This window comes from Oreochromis aureus, linkage group 20, assembly GCF_013358895.1.
Source record: "Oreochromis aureus strain Israel breed Guangdong linkage group 20, ZZ_aureus, whole genome shotgun sequence".
Classification (NCBI taxonomy): Eukaryota; Metazoa; Chordata; class Actinopteri; order Cichliformes; family Cichlidae; genus Oreochromis; species Oreochromis aureus.
In genome coordinates, this window is record NC_052961.1 from 29841156 (window position 1) to 29860425 (window position 19270).

General features: G+C 41.7%; 1 protein-coding gene across 2 annotated transcripts in view; it reads left to right on the forward strand.

The window, feature by feature from the left end:
• The window catches only part of LOC116311206 (plexin-A1-like), a 311927-nt gene that overhangs the window by 128602 nt on the left and 164055 nt on the right, over positions 1–19270 (forward strand). The window lies entirely within an intron of this gene.

Genomic DNA, 19270 nt, shown 5'->3' on the forward strand with positions numbered 1-19270 from the left:
TGGGAGGGTCAGTTTATTAGTTGGTTGGCTGGCCACTTTAGTCCAGACTGAAATGCCTTAAGAGCTTTAACTTTGGATTGTCATGAACTTTTGTACAGACATTCAGTCACAAGAATACCGGGGTCTACCGACTTTGGTCTTCCTGTGACTTTTACATCAGAATAATGTTGAGTATGACGTGTAACTGGATTTCCATTGGCTTATTTTTAGTAACAGTTGTGAAACAGACTGTAAGCAGCTAATTCATGAAGTTAAAAGTTAAAAAGTTAAGACAGTTGATGGGCTTTCATCCAGTTTTTATGCATACTTTAAATTTCATAAAACCTTCTATAAATGCAAAAAAAGTCTCACAAAATAAACGAATAAAAGAGATATTTTGTTGCATGTATCTAAATGAATTGTGAGATGATACCTTATATTAGCAGTCAAATCTTGTTTTAAAAGCCTAAATGTTTGGTAGCAAAGGCCTAAATAAGGTCCTTTGGGTTCTTTTTTTGGCTCGTATGTCTTCTAGCAAACCTGTTGATTGGGTCTTTGGTTACAGGGATGGGATAACTGTCATCTTACATAACTCTCACTGATTTGTATCCAGGATTATTACAGTGTCACACAAAAGTTATGACCATATTTGGACAAAAGACTAAATTACTAGGTTGTCAGATAAGGCTAACGAACTAGATTAGCCAGCAGCTACTTTAAGCCCACAGGTTTGAGCCTTAAAAGTATCCAAAGAGATGAGGTGTGTACAGTTATTATGAAGGGGGACATTAGCCGTGGACCCAAAGGGGTTTTGTTTATTTGTATTACGAGGTAAACATGTTCATTGCATCGCTGACGTTAGGCATTTTTAAATTGGAGCCTGTGTCATGCAGGCAGTGGACAAACTTTAGCTTTTGGAGTTTTACTGTTGGATTCATCTTTCACCATAGCAGTTACTGCTTGTGTATTACTTTTATACTGCTTGGAAGTCCTCCAGGATATAGTCACAGACAAGCTATGGATTGGAAAATACTCCGAGTTTTGGCGGCTGGATGCAACCTAAAACGGGGGATGATCCACATGTGGCAACCCCCAAAGGGAGCAGCCGAAAGAAGAAGAAGAAAAAAAGGACAAAACCTTGAGCAACATTTGTGTGAAGACAAAATTGTGAGTTTCCATAAGGCTTTGTGTCAGTCACTGCAAACATGTAGTGGATAGCAGACCCAGCGCATCTGCCACTGATATCTGCCTGTGTCTAACCTGGTGTTAGTTACAGATAGGACCGGTGTCTGGTTACAGCTCTTCTTACACTCATTATGCTGATGGACTGTAACTCTAGCTCACATTCACACACATTCACACGAGCTGATAATTAATTGACACATGAGTTATGCTTTGTGTAAACCCAAGGGAGTGTTGTCAGAGAAGACGCCAATAAAGATTCCACATATGCACGCCTGGGTCCACAGGAAGCCGTGATCTCATATAGATACTGTATATGTACAGAGCAAATGCATCTGCTCTCCCATTACACACACACACACACACACACACACACACACACACACACACACACACACACACACTTTTAATAGTGTTCATAATGAACACAAATTGAATGATGACTCATTAGTGGTTTCTCATCTTATCCTGCTACAGTACCACCTGCAGGTATATTATCCATCTGTGCTGCACGTGCAGGAGCAAAGTAGAGTGTATTCACAAGTCTGTGTGTGTGTGTGTGTGTGTGTGTACGTACATGAGCCCAAGTAATTGGGATATGCACACAAATTACTCCGTGCTATGCACATGCTTATAAAGAATGTACAGCACACGTATTTTTGCAAGGTCTCTTAATTTTTTGTGGTTTCACTGTTTATGTGGGTGAGAAAGAGCAAGAGAGGGTATGATGGGATTCCTGTGTGTGTGTGTGTGTGTGTGTGTGAAGAGGACGGCCACGGGCAAAGAGAGATTGTTTCATTTGTGTGCATGTGTGTGTGCATGTGTGTATTGGCAGTGTTCGTTTCCTCAAAGCGCATTCCACCGCAGACCACAAAATCCCTCCTTGTCCTTTCTCTAGCCTTCCTCGTTCTCTCTTTCCCTCTCTCCATTTTTCTCAACTGCAACTCTCAGCATCTTTCTTCTTTCTCTTCTCCATCTTTCCTTTCTTTTCTCTCGGGTTTTTTTTGTTTTGTTTTTGTTTTTATCCTGACTAAAACCTAGAATTTGGTCTGTGTTTCGGACTCTTCCTCAGCTGAGTGGCTAGGGGTTTCTCTTGGCACAGTGCTGTATGGTTTAAAATGGAAATCAATGTGTTTGGTTATAGAGGCTTTGGAGCTGTTCACAGGCATTAAATGAATAAAAGAAAACAATAAAATTGCAAGAAAGACACATACCTGTTAAATGATCTTGACTTTAAGGCCTTATCCTGCTCGTTGACCCCTTCAAATCAACCTGAATCACTCTTCCTAATCTGCCCCTGCAGCTGCTTTTTACTGTAAAATTCACAGACTTCTTAGCTGCTAAAAAATGGCTTCCTGTTCAGGGAATCAGTCTTTTTCTTCCCAGCAGGGCTGTGGGGTGCTTTTTCTTTTTTTTTTCCTTCCCACCAACACTGCCAGTACTGCTATCTCTTCTTCTGAGATACCTCCATGCAGACACCACCGCGGGTGCGTGTTATTGTCTCCCACCGTATGGCTGTTTTAAATGGCAATTTGAAGCACCGCTGGCTCTATAATTAGCTGTGAGCTCCCACAGGAGAGGAAAAAAGTGGCTTATCGTCTCTCCTTTGTAATTACAGATCTGAGCAGGGCGACAGACACGCGCGCACACACAAGCAGACACAAGCGCAGACAGATGCGCAGACACGGAGAAGGCGCGTGCACATTTGCCACCTGTGCTAACGTGCTAAAGCTCCTTTAGCGAGCTGACTTTCTGCCTGTTTGCCGGAGGAAGTGACTTTTACTTTTCATGTCAACAGCTGCAACAAATATGCAAAATTGGAGATAAATGACAGCGCGGCGGGAGAACAGACAGCCCAGAAATATGAGCGCCGCTGTTCCTTTGCCAGAGCTTCTCTCCCGTGTGTCTCATCCCAGTGCAGTCATGAGGCTCGCGCACAGCAGCAGATAGACATAAAGAGGAAGACTGAGTGTGTTAGAGGCCGAGGTCATTAATCTGACTGTCCACTTCTCTTCTCTGCTCCCAAGACAAGAAAGTGGGGAAAGAAGAGGGACGAAATGCAGGAAAACAGGAAGAACATAGCAATGAAATCTTTCTGTAACCCTCCCAGACACTATCTGCTCCAAACAAAGCTCGCTAGCTACAGCATCTCTTTGTTAGTGAGGAGCTTTTGAGTTCACTGATTATCTTCATGTGCAGCTAACTGTTCGCTTTCTTTGTGTTTTTGCTTTTTCTGGTACAAAATGACTTTGATTTGTCTTATTTTAAGTTTGCTAAATGTGATAAAACAAACTGTGATGAACACACTGTGGCATAATTCCACTACTTTAAGCCTATGGAGAGTTCTAGATGTCCTATGACCCCGATCTCACTCCCGAGCTATAACATCCTGATGATTTCTCACGTCCCGCAGTGTTCCTGAGGAATGCGAAAGGCGACCTTCGGCGTTCTTATGGTACTCACCGGGTTATGGGTTAAGTACAGTGCACTGTTAAAAAAAAACATCCTAAAAAAACAGTAATATTCCGGCAGGTGGAGCGCCAAAATAATACCATAAAATAACAGAAAATAACTTTCTCATAAAAGTACGGTTATTTTCAGTAATGACAATACAGTTTGTTGCCCTAATTTTACATGGGATTTTGCCTTTTTCAAGTGCCTGTAAACATTACATTAGGAACATTGTAATGTGATTAAACAATGACATTACCTATAAACAAGGTCAATGAATGTGGCAATATGAATCATAATACGTAAATGTACAGAAATATACAGTTAACAGTTATATAAATAATAATGGATTGCATGCCCTGGGACAGACTGACAGAGGCGAGGCTGCCATATCGCACCATCGGCCCCTCTGGCCATCACCAGTAGGTGAAGAGTCTTGACCAAGGACGCAACGACCGAGAGTGTCCGAGCCAGGGCTCGAACCAGCAACCTTTTGATCACAAGGCGAACTGCCAACTCTTGAGCCACGATCGCCCTAAATAGCAATGATAATAATATTTATGTGATGTAACACAAGTTTATGGGAATCATGTTATATACTTTTCCATAGCATTACATTTGAATTTAACAGTTCAATCTTTCAAATAACGGAATCTTTGTGAAATTATGATACATTTGTGAATGTATGTTAACAATCTAAATATGCATATGTACAGACAGATACATTTAATAAACATGGAAATTATGTTTTATTACATTACAGTGATTTTACGTTAATTTACATTTGAAATGTGAAATCACAGTCTATTTATGTAAATTTAATGATATTCTAGAAGAACAGAACAAAACTGTAAAATACTTTTATATTAGGATTTTTTTTTACAGTGTGGAATGAGGGTCCCGCAGTAAAACATGTTCCAGCCATGTATTCCAGCCCTAACCCTAACCATAACCTTATCCCTAATCTTAACCAGCAACTTAAATGGTGTTTTCCAAAGAAATTTGAGGAAAATGAACGAACATGTGTGGATTGATTCCAAACGGTTCTCATGTTTTCTCCTTTTTACGATCTCGTCATTTAGGAACGTGTTGGGTGCCCGGAAGCGTGACATGTTGACGATTTGTCACAGAGCGTAAAATATTACGCCTCGGGAGCAGAGATGGGCAGTAACGCATTACTTGTAACGCGTTACTGTAATCCGATTACCTTTTTCAAGTAACGAGTAATGTAAGGGATTACCATTGCAAAAACGGTAATTAGATTACCGTTACTTTCCCGTAGGAACGCTGCGTTACTGCGTTACTAAAACCGTGGGTTTTTTGCGAGAATGTCTCATGACAGTGACGTAAGCGAGTGCGACAACAGCTGTCTGCAGATCAACAATGGATAATATATCGAGTATGGGAGAGAGTATGAGCGTGCAGCGTTTAAAGCGTGGAAGTACTGACCTTATTTTGAGTTTGATTCCATAAAAAGTGACAAAAACATTAGCGTCCGTTGTGTGTGGGAAGAAAACTTCTTTTTACAGCCAAAAAAACCCCCCTTAACTTCCAAGCAAGCAGCGAGTGCGCTACGACTGTAATGGGAAATTCACAGAGAAACTCACGGAGTCTTCAACTGACCGCTGCGTCACACCTGCACCAGGGTAAACCTCCGCCTACCCCAGTCCTGCTTTACAGGTGAAAATAGAGCAACTAGCCTTTGACTTTATTTATTTTCTGCTGTGTTTTACTTGCATCTATTTGAAAGAGTGAGTGTAAACACAAAAAAAATTTTTATTTTATGTGCTGGAATGTGCAGAAAATAGGTTTAAATGTTAAACAAATTTCTTCCAGTCAGAGAATGATGCATATAATTTAATTTTTGCTTGATGCATAAAGTTAAAAGATTAAAACTAATAAAACAAGTTTTAAAAAGAGACGTTTCCATTTGATTACATTTTGTATGATGGATTATGCAGAAAAAGTAGAATTGGGCTGAAAGATCTATCGCTTTATCACCTATTCAGGTTGTAAATTGTGTTTTTAAAAAGTAACTAAGTAACTAAGTAATTAATTACTTTTGAAAATAAGTAATCAGTAAATTAACGGGATTACTTTTTTGGGGAAGTAATCAGTAATTAGTTACTGATTACTTTTTTCAAGTAACTTGACCAACACTGCTCGGGAGTGAGAACGTGTTGCAGCAACAGACTTCATTAACCTTGATGATGCCATAAGGGTCATCTCAAGGGGGCGGGGAATGGGCCAGGTAAAGGTGTTGGCTCTATGTGGACTGCGACCAATTGTTAATAACAGAAAAGCATAAACTCAAACTAGGTGTGTGGATATGCCAGTAACCATCAAATGCATTCAATCTGTAGAGGTGGGAATCACCAGCCACCTCATGATATGATATTATCACAACACTTGAATGCATTACTCCGTGCATTTTTACATTTTTAAAAGTGCATTACAGTTGTTAGAAAGTGATAACTTCCAACTTCCACAACATCAAATCCCAGGGCTGTAATTCTCTTTGCAGTACTGTGTTATGCAGGAAGTGTTTGGCAGCAGGATATCTTCCAGCTGAGGTGTATGATACCTTAGGGAGGAGTGATGTTTCCTGACTTTGCACTCACACATGTGTTAGTGACTCGACACACACAAGGTGGCCATACCCTCATCTGTTTTACTCTAAATGCTTCTGTAGTTTACAAAAGAACATTGAAATATGATGAATAAAAATTGAACCTAGCAACTGAGAGGCTAAACACACCAGGGACGTATTTCTTCTTTTATATACAGTCTGTGTCCAGGACCTAAAGGCCACAGGGGGGAAGAAAATCCTGCAGCATATCCGAGAACCTCTCCAAAATGATTCTGCCGGCGCTTACAAGTCTCATTAAGCCAGTTTTCCCAGCGACAGCAGATGTGATCACTGGTGATCTGTGTGTCACTGCTGGTTTCCCACACCTCTTATCCTATTTAAGGCCAGCTAAAGTAAGTTTGATGATTCGCTGTCACTCCGAGTGAGCAAGGGAGAAGATGAGGACAGGGGGAAGGAAGATAGGAGGGAAAGCTTTGTATCAAAACTGAGTGTGAAAGCTGCTGTGTCAGAGATGGATTACAGAGTAGGAAAAAAAGCCACTTTGTTTTTGAATATTGTCCTGCATTTTTTATTATCTTACCGGCACAAATTAATAATTCACGCCTCTTCTTTCACTTTAATTGCTTCTCCTTAATGCACCGTCACCTCACAAGGAACCCCCTCTGAACAGACACACACCTTCACGTACACTCACCTGTAACTTTGGGTGTGGCTGCTTGGGAATTCATGTATGTGTGTGTTTGTGTGTGAGACAGTGCTCGGGGGTATTGGATTAATCGCACACAGTCTGTGTGTGTGTAGCTGTGATAAGCGTGATGCTTTTGAAGCAATGCCGTCTAAAATGTGTCATTCCCATCTCTCCTTCTCTCTCTCACTCTCTTTTTTCCATGTGCGCGCATCCCAGAATTAATCGCCGTGGCAACAGGCCAGAAGAGGAGAGCAAACAGAACGAGAGAGACATTTATCATTTGTTCAGTAGACATTCGCCCCGTGACCGCGCTCTGACATTGTTTTCTTTATTTAGTTCATTCGGGGCCAGAAGCTGATAATTTATACGCACTCCCCCTTTGATAATGAGGCGCCGCGTTCTCGAGGTGGGGCAGGCTTCTGTTTACACACACACACACTCCAACGCACATAAAACACACCGTCAACAGTGAGGTCTTGACCGCTCTTTGTCAAAGTCAGCATATGCACACACACACTGAAGGAGTGGCAGTGATGAAGTGTCCCATCCTCCTGGTGTTTGCTCCAGTCAGGCTGATCCTAAGGAAACATAAATGTATTTTTGTGTACACAAAAAAAGTTTACATGTAGTTTCAGTTGGAATTTTTATCTTTAAAATACTTTTCTTTTAAATCCGTACTCGTCTGTTTACCTTGAAGACAGTGGAGCGGCGGTCCTCAAGGCCCACACCCCTCTGCTCTTGACAAATTGATGTAGTTTAGCAGTAGTTTCACTACTCACTGCGGGGCAGCACACACACGCATATATGTGAACGTACACACAGTGGCACCTACACATACTGCTAGGCTGCGCTATACACCAGTGTGTTCTGCTTGGCTGCTCATGTGTGTCAGCTGAGCTGGTACATCAAGGGAGGGGAAGCAAAAGAGAGGGAGGGAGTGTGACAAGAGAGCGCAGGATGAGAGAGGGACAGATGGATAGAGAAAGGCAGAGGGAAACAAAAAAAGGGAAAAGAAATGCAATTGTTTCTAAAGCTCTGAGGAGAGGGCGAGAGAGACGGTGGCGCCAAATCAGATAGCGCGAGGGGAAGTGAAACGCTGCGTCGATGCAAATACAGACTCACAAACACACATCACCGATGGAGCTGTGGAGAGATGAAGATTTGTCCTCACTTGTCCTCATCTCAGAGCTGTCAAGATAAAACTATTATGGTGGGAGTGTGAAAACAATAGCTCAGGGCCAGCAGTTATATTTGGTGCAGGAATGCATTCTCCGGCCTGATCGTCCTCCTCTCCATCGACCCGAGCTCTTGGTTTCACCTTGAAGTCCTCAGCCTCACATGCTTATGTGGAGGGCATCCCCAGATGGGTAGAAATACTAGGAGCTATCCTTTGTATCAACTACACTCCAAACGTTTTCTTAGTAAAGGTCAAAAGGTGGTGAAGACACCTCTAATATCACTTGTTAAGTCATGTTATTGTATGAACTGTTGGGTCGTGGCATTAGAGGCAACATTAGGTGGTGTATGTAAGCTGACGGCATTCAGTTCACTCAGTTCTGTTGGAACTCGGGCAACTTGAATACGCTGGTTCAACTCCATCCAGTCGTGCCAGATGGATGCTGGAAGTTTCTTCCTGTTAAAAGGGAGTTTTTCCTTCCCACTGTTGCCAAGTACTGGGTTGTCTGAGTGTTGGCTTTCTCTGTATTATTATAGGGTCTTTACCTTACAATATAAATCACCCTGAGGTTACTGGTGTGATTTGGCATGATATGAATTTTTAAAAGCATTGTATGATTGCATTTTTACTCATATACAGAAAGCACATGAGACAGTCTGCCTTACCCACATTTCAGCAGTGGGTCCAAACCACACAGTTACATGCCAGCCACAGCCAAACCCAGTGATGTCAGAAGCTCTTCCAGAGGTGCCATGGCACAGAGGTGAGGGAAGAGAAATATCCCAAAAAACAGCCGTAGCAAGTCACTTAATTTGTCTTAAAGTGTTGCCGTCAAGGTGATTCCACTCGATTTCAATGCAAATCGAATCATATTGACAGTCTAAGTGAATATGGTGTCTTTTTTTATGCCAGTTGAGTGATTTGCATTATTCCAGCTTGTTTCATAATAATGACACTCATTCCTGAATTAAGGGCTCTTTTATAGACCCCCACTAGCAGAATTGTTCACTTGTTTTAAAGAAATGAGGCTTAATATGAGGCTAGATTATGTACAGTTACAGGTGATTCTTTTTTTTGTTGCTTTTATAATTTATTTGCTTATTTCTGCCTCGCTACAGGAGCAGGCAGATGACGTTATTGTGGGAGGAAGTTTAAAATGAAGTCAAGACAGCAGACAAAATAGTCTTCTTATCTGTGTGGTCCTTGAATGGAAATAGACATTTCCTCTTAGTGTCTCCTGGTCATAAAGTGTCACTTTATAGCACGCGGTCCCCATCTGGGATGTAAGTCAAAGGGATATGGTGACATTTTGACGCTCCCAGTGGCCTGCAGTCTCCATGAGATATCCTCACAGTGCTAAAAGTGCTAATAACCCTTGCCAAGGTTTTGGGGAGGAAACGTAAACTCAGTATAATTCAAACTGTTGTCAGGTTAAAACCTTTGAGAATTTTTAGTGTGACAGTATCTAATTGGTCTTGCTTACTTAGCCGCCCCTGTCAAATTCTGGCAAGTAGTGGCAGATTAAAGCGAAAATGCTACCCCGCTGCTCAAAACAAGTGCCAGCAGGACCAACATGTCAGGTGCTCCGAATCAGCTCTAATTTTGGAGTTGTTGCATGATTTAATTTGTTCCAAACTTTTTTTTCTTTCTTTATCAGATGGATCTCGCTTTTTTGGATTTAGTCACCAAGCTAATGAGTTCTGGAGATATCACAGTATTGACAAAGGTGAATTCTGACAGACAAACCTTAACTGTCACATGAAGGTTAGGGAACGTATTACAGAAACTGGGTCTCAAATTAAGACGGAATTTTCCCAATTTGGTTTTCCAGGTATAGTAACTATCTTTAGAAATCCTATTTTACTTCAGTCTCACTTATCTCAGTCAGGATGTCCTAAATACTCAATTAAACAATTCAGCTTTTATGTCCCTAACCTACTTTTCTTCTCTTTTCTTTCAAGCTAAACAACTTTGTAACCACTTGTTTTTTCTCTTTGTGCTTTCTATGTAAAGATGGTCTTTATGGGAACTTTACAATAACACTAAGGAAGTAAAGAGAGAAGGCTAAGAAACAGAACCTTTGCCATATCTAGAGTCTAATAGATCCTGACCTTATGAAGCTCAATCTTCTTCTTTTGTAGTCTGCCAGTAGACCCCTAAATGGAAAAGTTCCCCAAGGTTAGATGTCTGTGTAACATGCTGCGTAGTGTTAACTAGAACAGTTAGAACTAGAACTGTCCAGATGACCAGAACAAGCAAAGTTTTAACAAATGTTAAAACTACACAGCTATGCATAAGCATAGCTATACACACATAATAGAGAAATGTAGCCACAATTATAAAGTTTTTCCTATCTGCACAGCTGATAAAAGACCTGTGTTTTGTTTCAAGACACATGAGGGTCCCAAAGTTTGACCTACACAGGCCCGACTGCTCTCTGCCTTTAACTTATTGGCAAAATGAGTGTTTGATTTTTTCATTATCAAACTGTATTAGTATAACTTGAAGTAATATATCAGTACAATTCATGACACTGATTTCCATGGGCCTGTCCATAATGCCTTAGCGAACCCCAGTCAAAAGCACTTAGTGTTGCGTATGCTGCTTTAATACGTGGAACTACTTATTCAGCAAATGTTTACCATGGGTCCCTGCTTTACACATCACACGGTATCCAGGAATTCTCTGTCAGTCTCTGACAGGTTAAAGTCTCTGGTGTTGTATTATATACTGTATTAGATATTGTGGTTAAAATGTGTGGCCCAATACTTTTGTCCATGCAGCGTATCTGGACCCAGGACACTCCCAAAATAGATTCCTAATCTTAAGAGTGTCACTTCCTGGTTAAACATTAACGTTAACACACTTTTTGGTTTCTGTAACACACTTTTTTTCTTTTTTTTAGAGTAAGAAGTAATTTTACATTTACAGATTTAAGATTTTAGAAGCTTTGCCTTTGACCTGGATTAAAATAATGCAACTATCACAGGCAGGAAGAGAATGCTCAGTTCAATATTAGCTGAAACGGTGGGCATGTTTTTTAAAAATGGGCTGATGGAGTGTCTGGGTTGAGCCACTTTTTGGAAATGCCTGGGCTTTAAAGATGAAACAAGAGAAAGCAGACAGAGGTTTAAGGGGGACTTTTAAAGCTCTTCACCATTTTAAAGGAATCCATTAAAAGGCATTTAAAATAATCTTCTCTGAGATTTTGCGGGGAGTTTTCTCCAAAGTTGAAAGCATCAAAAGAGAGAAAAACATGTCCACGTTATTTTGAGTTTCCGTTCTTGCTAGTGTTCAAGGAAGCACGATCAGCCTCCAAACCTTTTTATCCAGCCACAATTTAAAGTTACACGTGATCATTTGGCCTTGGTTCTAATTTAAAGTGATTTGACAGTACATTAATATTTCAAAAAAATAATTTAAAAAATTGTGTATTGGACTGAAATCAAGACGCTCGGTGTGTACTGTACGTTCTCTTGACCGCACCTCGGCACTGTTTGTTCTCTTTTAACCGGAGCCAACTAATGTTAGCTGTTAGCAAAACAGCTTCATAGTGGCATGCTGTCACCAACCAGCTGTCTGGCTGTCACTCTTTGTGTGTGTGGCTGTGTGTGCGTGCACGCGTGTGTGTGTCACCTGGGGCCTGGACTCCTGTTGTGAGAGCAGTGGTGCGACAAAAGAACGATGATTAATTTCACTCCGAGTAACCTGTCTCGCTTATGTGACTCTACCAAGCTGTGTGCACACTCGTGTGTGTGTGTGGGAGAGAGAGCGCGAGAGAGACGTAGATGTAGACTGTTTAGTCAGCAGGTGTGCTGTGATATGTTGGATGCCCTCCAGCCAGGGTCAGACACACACAGACACACACACACACAGACAGACGCATACGTACTCCATAACTGAGACAACTGCTGTATGCACCCGTCCCACCAGCTCGAGCTCATCCCTAATTTTCTTACTTTTTTTGTACTTTTTTGACAGTATTTTCTCAAACTCTCACTGACTGCTGGTAGTTCCTTTGCAATGAGAACCTTGGTGTCAGAGTTATTAGTGTGCTTGTGTGTCTGTGTGTGTGTGTGTGTAGGCCAACCTCTCAGCAGATGAGCCCAAAATCAATTTCATTAGGGATCATGAATACAATGAGGAGCTGTTTCACACATACACACACGTTCATTGCTGTAGATTTCATTAAGGAAATGCCTTTTACTCTTCTCTCTGTTTCCTCCGCCATCAAAGGGAGACTTAAACATTTAGGACAGTGGGTTACGGCTCATCCTCGCCGCACCGTTGTGACTTCGGGTTCAGCGAGAAATGCTAACAGTGTTACTGGGCTCTTTTCGCCCCCTCCGCCTCCATCTCTGATTCCCTTTCTTCCTTTTCTTCCTCTTCCTTTGCTTTTGTCCAACCATATAATTAGGTAGATGTTTAACAGCTGAGGTTGGACAGGGCACTGCCATGTCTGGACACACAAACCGGCGCCTGCACAGACACACAGTTGAGAGAGAGAGAGGTCTGTGTCTGTGGGGGAAGCGAAAGGACACGGGGAAGGCTTGAATCAGAGAAAAGAAGGAGAGAAGAAATCTCAAAAAGCAGCGGGGAAGGAAGCTGAAGGAAGCAGGGTGAGGAGGGAGCGATATGGGAATGAAATGAAGTGAAGAAATGAATGACAGGGTATGGTGAACGAAGAAAGAAGCGAGGCGAGGAAAAATATTAGCAGGAATAAGTAACTAATGGAGGAGAAAGGAATGGAAGATGGAGGAAAGGAAGTGGCTGGAAGAAAAAAAAGAAGAGTAAAGGAAGTTTTAAATAAATGAAAGATGGGTCAGAGAACAGGAAGGCAGGAATAATTGATAGCGTGTGATTGTGTTCTCCCAGTCAACCTGACCCAAAGGTGTGACCGGTGTTTGAACCCAGCGTGGTATTAATCACTGCAGTACTCCAGCCAAACCTCATTACTCCCCTTTGTTCACTTTTATTACCTTGTCCTCCTCTACACACTCCTGACACACTTGCATGCGCACACACTGAGCGTCCCTCTCTCTGTTGCGCTACACCTCCCACCTTCACCCTGCGCTATCTGTCTCCATCACATCTCAAACAGAAGCCAGTCTGTGGGTGCATCTCCTCTTGTACTGCAAAACAGTAATGTGTAGCAGCTTGCCAAATTTGGGTTATTACAGCTTTGATGGCTATTAAAAAAATATTAACAGGTAGAACAGTTTGATGATTGATTGAACTGTGGCTCTAATCAATCGAATATTTAGCCCTCATGGTACAGTGGCCCTGTGAGGCCAAATGCACTGCAACTTAAGAAAACACAAGGAAATAGAAAAACACTGCAAAAGCACAGAACACAATAGAAATGGATGAAAACACAATGGAAATAAAAGAAAATGCTGCAAAAGCTCTGAAAGAAAAACTCACAAAACACAACAGAAGTGTTTTTGGAGAGACAACAATGTGATGGAACAGCTGCAGAAGTGACAGAAGCCAAAACATGCAAAGGACTGCGCTAAGACACGCTTTAAAGGAGCAGAGGATTTATCGCTTTTGTCAGGAAGAACACTCGTGTAATACTGTCAATAAATGATTGCTATTAACGCTAACAATTGGCTACCCCTCCCTGGTTCTGCAAGAGCTTTCTTCCTGCTAAAAGTAAGTTTTTCCTTCCCACTGTTACCAAGTGCTTGCTCACAGGGGGTTCTCTACCTTACACTATAAAGTGCCTTGAGGCAGCTGCTCTTGTGATTTGGTTCTATAAATCAATTTGAATTTAATTCAATTCGATTTTATCAATAAAATTGAATAGAATTAAATTTGTAGAACTTCCTTTGTGCTTTGAGTGCTTTTGCAGGCTTTTTCTGTTTGCCGGTGTTTTCTCAAATTTAATGCATTTGACCTCTCAGTGCTACAGTATCATGGTGTAATCTGTGGAAAGGACCAACATCACAAGCACCTTAAATAACTGACAAACGGTGCACAGACCAAAATATGCGGGAAAATGTTGCCAGCTAGTTGTTGTTATTTCAGCTAATGATATGACATCAGGCTTAATCTGCCTGTAAGAGAGAGCAACAAAAAACAAGCTCTCAGCATTTTGTGGACATGCAACCTTTACTGTTTCGGTTCACTCTCGCTGCCCTCAGTGTCGTCTTACAACTGCAGGCATCTAGTTTCAATGAAAACCTTCTGAAAATCATCCTATAAGCAGACCAGAAAACATAAAGCAATTAAACATATTTCCCTTTAGAGCTGATTATAGAGTATAAAACAGAAATGAAAGATTATACTTACATTCATCTGGTCCAAGCAAACTAAATTACAAACACTTTGAATGTTAGGAGCCCATTAACACTCCTGAAGCTATAGGTAGTTGAAGCTTTAGGTGGTGTCGGATGCTGAAAGCTTTAAAGTTCTGAATCAGTGAAGTCATTTGCTGTACGCTCACCCAGAAGGTTGTTGATTTTTTTTAACTTTCATTTTGCATGTATTGTTTTGTTACCAAAACTGCAGAAATTTGCTTTGGAGATATATTTGTTGAACGAACCTCCATTACTACACCTTTGCGAAGCAAAATGTGACACTGACAAATTATTGCGGAGTGGAACATGTAGTGGTGTTGTGATATCTCCCGCTCTGCAGGCAGAGTGTATTAAAGGCAAGGCACTGAAAATGTGACAGTGCAGCAGCAGGTCTGTTGTCACGCTTTGGCATGACACTGTGCTGGACAACAGCAACAAAGACTGTACGGATCCATCACTGCAAGAAGTCCCCAATATTAGAATCATCAATTAGCATAACACCACTAGATACCCACTTCTTGCTGTGAGGGAGCAGTGCTAACGGTGTCGCCCTGTATAACGGATATTTCTACTCTTGCATTTTAATTATTAGCTAAATATTTAAAATGTAAAACTTGAAAACTTTGATACTTTTCCTACTTTTCCTCTTTGTCTGCCACATCTGCCTATTGGTTGTTACACAAATTGAGACAGAGGTCTTCAAGGAGAGGACCTTTGTTAGCAATTGGATTTTTTTTTGTGTCCCATTGAAATTGAAAATTGAAAAAAACTATGACTTTGTTATAGGACACAAAACCTTGTGGATCAGTCAGGATGCATGAATGGGTCACAAAAGCATGAGGTTTTGACATTTTCATACCATGTTTCAAAGAGTCACATTTGTTTCCTGTAGCAGAAACCAAAAAGGTTGTTCAGCCTGAACCCAAATGAGGCTTAACATTCCCCTTCAGGCTTGTTTGAAGATCATACAAAGGTAAAGATCCTACAATAATACAGAGCAAACCCAACAATCAGAGTGAGCAATTGGTGACAGTGAGAAGGAAAAACTCCCTTTTAACAGGAAGAACCAGGTTCAGTGAGTTTTTCAAATTTGCACATCTCAGCTCTGTAAATCTTTCATTAGCTCGTGACATTACAAATGCACACGTTCAGGCCTTGTAAGCTGAGGTGAGCTCAGTAAAACAATCCGTTTTGAAGCCAAAGAAACTCTTTTATCAAACTCTGAACACGCATCATTTTTCACAGTGAAGATGTTGTGAGTGGCAGGTACTTTAACCATAGCAGCAGCTGCTGGAATCTGATCATGAATCACTTTCACTTGTAATGGCTTCAGATGGCACCGACAACTGCCGCTGACGTTCGCTTGCACGCTCTAAATATTAGTGTGTGTATTTTTTGTCTACCTGAGCAGTGTTTGTGTGCATTCAAGGGTTACAATGTCCTTAATATGGCCATTGGTTTGGTAATGAGTCTAATCCCAGGAGGACAGAGAGAGACACCGAGGTCTGAGAGTGGAACACGAAGGGATGGAAAAGTAGCGGATGTGCCACCAAAGTCAGCACGTGGGCTGCAAACTCATCAGGAAAAGTCACCTTTAACTTCCATTCAGAACCCAAAATAAAGAGACCATCCCTCATCGGAAAGGTCGAAGACATGATGTATGTCTTATTGCGCTGTCCTTAACCGCGACGCGCAACCTGTTCCTGCTTCTTCAATGTACATCACCTGAGAAAAGAGCATTAACTGCATGCTTGGAATATAAATGGACCTCTGAGCAGTGCAGCAATCCCCGCTCCGCACGACCCTTCAGCTACACTTTGAGTCGCCGCATTGATATGCCACTTTATTCTTTCTTTTTTTAATGCATTAAAACAAATTGATTGGTGGATAATTAGAATGCAAATAGCAGCAATTAATGTTCAGCGCGCTCGTCGGTGAATGGCACTGCTGAGCAAGATTTTTAAAAATATGTATGATTGTCTTGTTCTAAAGAGGTAAACTAATCAGTAAAAAAACACACAGACACACTTACACAGTCTGTTTTAATGACTCATAAGCTGTCAGTAACATCAGCGCAGTAGCTTTATGGCTTGCTTTTTTTATAATCATCCTGGGAGTTGTTGTAAAAGCATATTTAATAAGTGCCTTTGAAAACAGGTAGGAGCTTTTTCTTTTTTTCTAGGAGGAGAGCTGCTTTTATCTTATAGCTGGGGCTCGCTGTTATAATAAGTTCCAGAAAGTGAGAAACTGGACAAAACAGGACCATAAAGGAATTCCAGATGCCCCCCGGTGTCGCCTTTCTTTTCCCTTTTATGACTTTTAATTTAGTTGAGCACAGACGACACTGAAAAGAGAATTTATGTGTATGTAGGTATGCACATGCCATGTTAGAGAAGCTCCTGTAAAATAGCTCGCCACTCCTATCGATTCTAAATGAACCTGTGCAGCAGAGTGATCCATGTAATGTGCAGAGGTAGATTATTGTAGGGTTTTAAGTGCTGCCACTTCATCAGCATGGAGTCTCTGTTTGGACAGAGTAACTTCCCGAGTGCAAAGGTCACGGAAGAAGAGCAAAAGAACCTGCGGGCTGGTAGACTCGACGAGAATCTACAGTCACTTGTTTCCGTTTGCGGTCTCCTCTGTGCCAGCTGACCTGAATCCCACTCCAACTGCCCTCTGCCCCGAGCTGTAGGGCAGAGCACGCTCTTTGCTCTTGCCCCCCCCCCGTTCCGCCACGGTTCTTCGCTCATCAGGAATGATCCCGCAGCCTAGAACGAGTAGCAGTTTTAGAATCATCAAATAAGCTCTCTCTCTCTTTTCTTACCGTGTCTGCGTGCAAATGTGCGAGTGTGCGAGTGTGTGCTTTCCTACGCCGTTGTTGACACACAGAAAGAGACGGAGAGAGAGCGAAATCATCAGAGCCAGAAAAACAAGCGGACGAAAGGCCACGCTCGCTCGATGTCAATAAAAGTTACGGTTTGTGTGTCTGTTTGTGTTAGTGTGTTATCGTGTGGGTGCGACGCAGGGGCGGTGGGGGATGCTGAAACAAATGACCTTTGCACAGTAACTAGTGCGATGCACCTCTGTCACACAGAACAACAATAGCACGAGGGGGGAAAAGGCTCTTTAAAAGTCAACAAAAGTAATGCAATTTGCAATTTCTGTGATCAGATCACATCTCTCAGACATAGTCTGCTTCACAGGTCGCTTCTTATGCAGATAGCATTCCATTTCCTTTGCCAAAATTAGGCAAGAAAACAGTTTCTCACTGCTGTAGACTTACCTCTTATTTCCCGTTTCAGTCTACTTTTATCCCACTGAGTATCTCCTCAAAGCTGATTTGCCAGAGCACTTGACTTTTAACCAAAGCCGCTTCCTCCTCTTAAGCATCAAAAGCACATACAGCGATGACAGCCTGTCTGTTAATGAACCTTCTGTTCAGAGAAAGATTAAGGAAACTCTGGTAGTGATTTGGCAGATAATAACCACAGAGACTGTTGAGACTGAGGAGGAGGAGAAAGAAATCAAAAAAAGAGAGAGAGAAAGACTGAGAGAGCTGGTGGAGCGAGTGGAGAGAAACAGAAAAAGTTTCAGCAGACTATACTTCTGTCAGGTGATGGATGAGCAGATGGAGGCCGGGAAATTAGAAAGAGAAAGATCCAGACATAGAAGGAAAGAGGGAAGCTGAAAAAGATTTACTTGCTGCTGCAGGAGGAGTGACCCTCATAACTCTGTAATTTCGTCAGGAGACTTAACACCGGCAACCAAAGAACCATCATATAGCTGCATGTTGTTGGTACAGCCTCAGTACCGTGGCACCATAACAAACATTAGAACTGCGAGTCTGAAATTAAGATACTTCAACTGTAATCTGTCGCTTTTAGTAGCATTTTTTTTACCTGACGGCAATGTTTTGAGGAAACCTCTCAAGTGTTTCACTAGATGAAAAGGCTGCGGTTACATGAGGTGGAAGTGAATGCATCATTTTAAGAACAATCCACAGTATTGGACGAGAAAATGAATAATAGTTGTGCATGATATAGTCAAATAGTCAGATCGTCCAAAACCGTGCTAAAATTAGATATGGTTGACGTCTTCTTCAAGGTCATTTCTTTGGGCGGTGTTGCACTACTCTTAGTTCGCTCCCAGTCTGACCACTTATACTTCTTCTTCTTTGATGCTTATTGGAGCTCCTGCATGTGTCAAAACAGCAAACAGCAAATGAATTATAGGACAGGAAGTCACAGGGGGTCATATCAGGATGGTACGGTAGATGTCTACATTAATGATTTGACCCTGGGGGATAATTTGATGGTGCACAAACCTGTTAATGTTGAGGAGAAAAAAACCTGGTCCTGGTTGCACTCCTAACCTGATGTGTCAACTTTTGGGTTTGACTTTGTGGACTTTTGAACTGTTGTTAAGTCTCATCAATGGTGATGATCCTCAACATCTGTTTGAGGCAGGAGTTTATGCTCTCTGGAGTTTGGGGTACTTGGTGGAGTCACATATGTTCCATAGATCAACTTAGAAATAGCACCTGGAAGCTGGAAGCACTCTATAGATGCGCAAAGGCACATCCTTTAACCCTCTCAGGTCTAACTTATCATTCCTGAGGCCTACACTAACCCTATATTATGGAGAAAGGCTTAGAAACTTGGGTGAACCAAAGATTGCCAAGCATTAGAGTTAAGGTTAGGGTAAGGGTTGTCCTCAGTAATGACTTACCTCCTGTGAGGTTGAAGTGATCGTTTGTGACAACTCCAATCGTAACCCTAAAGGCACGTAAACATTCGTTCATCGCATTGGAGCTGTCAGCTGATCGCGAGCAGACATTCGCCCGTAGTCTCTTAAAGTTGCAAAGTATTATTTACTTTCTAAGGTTTCTGGGCACCACCTCG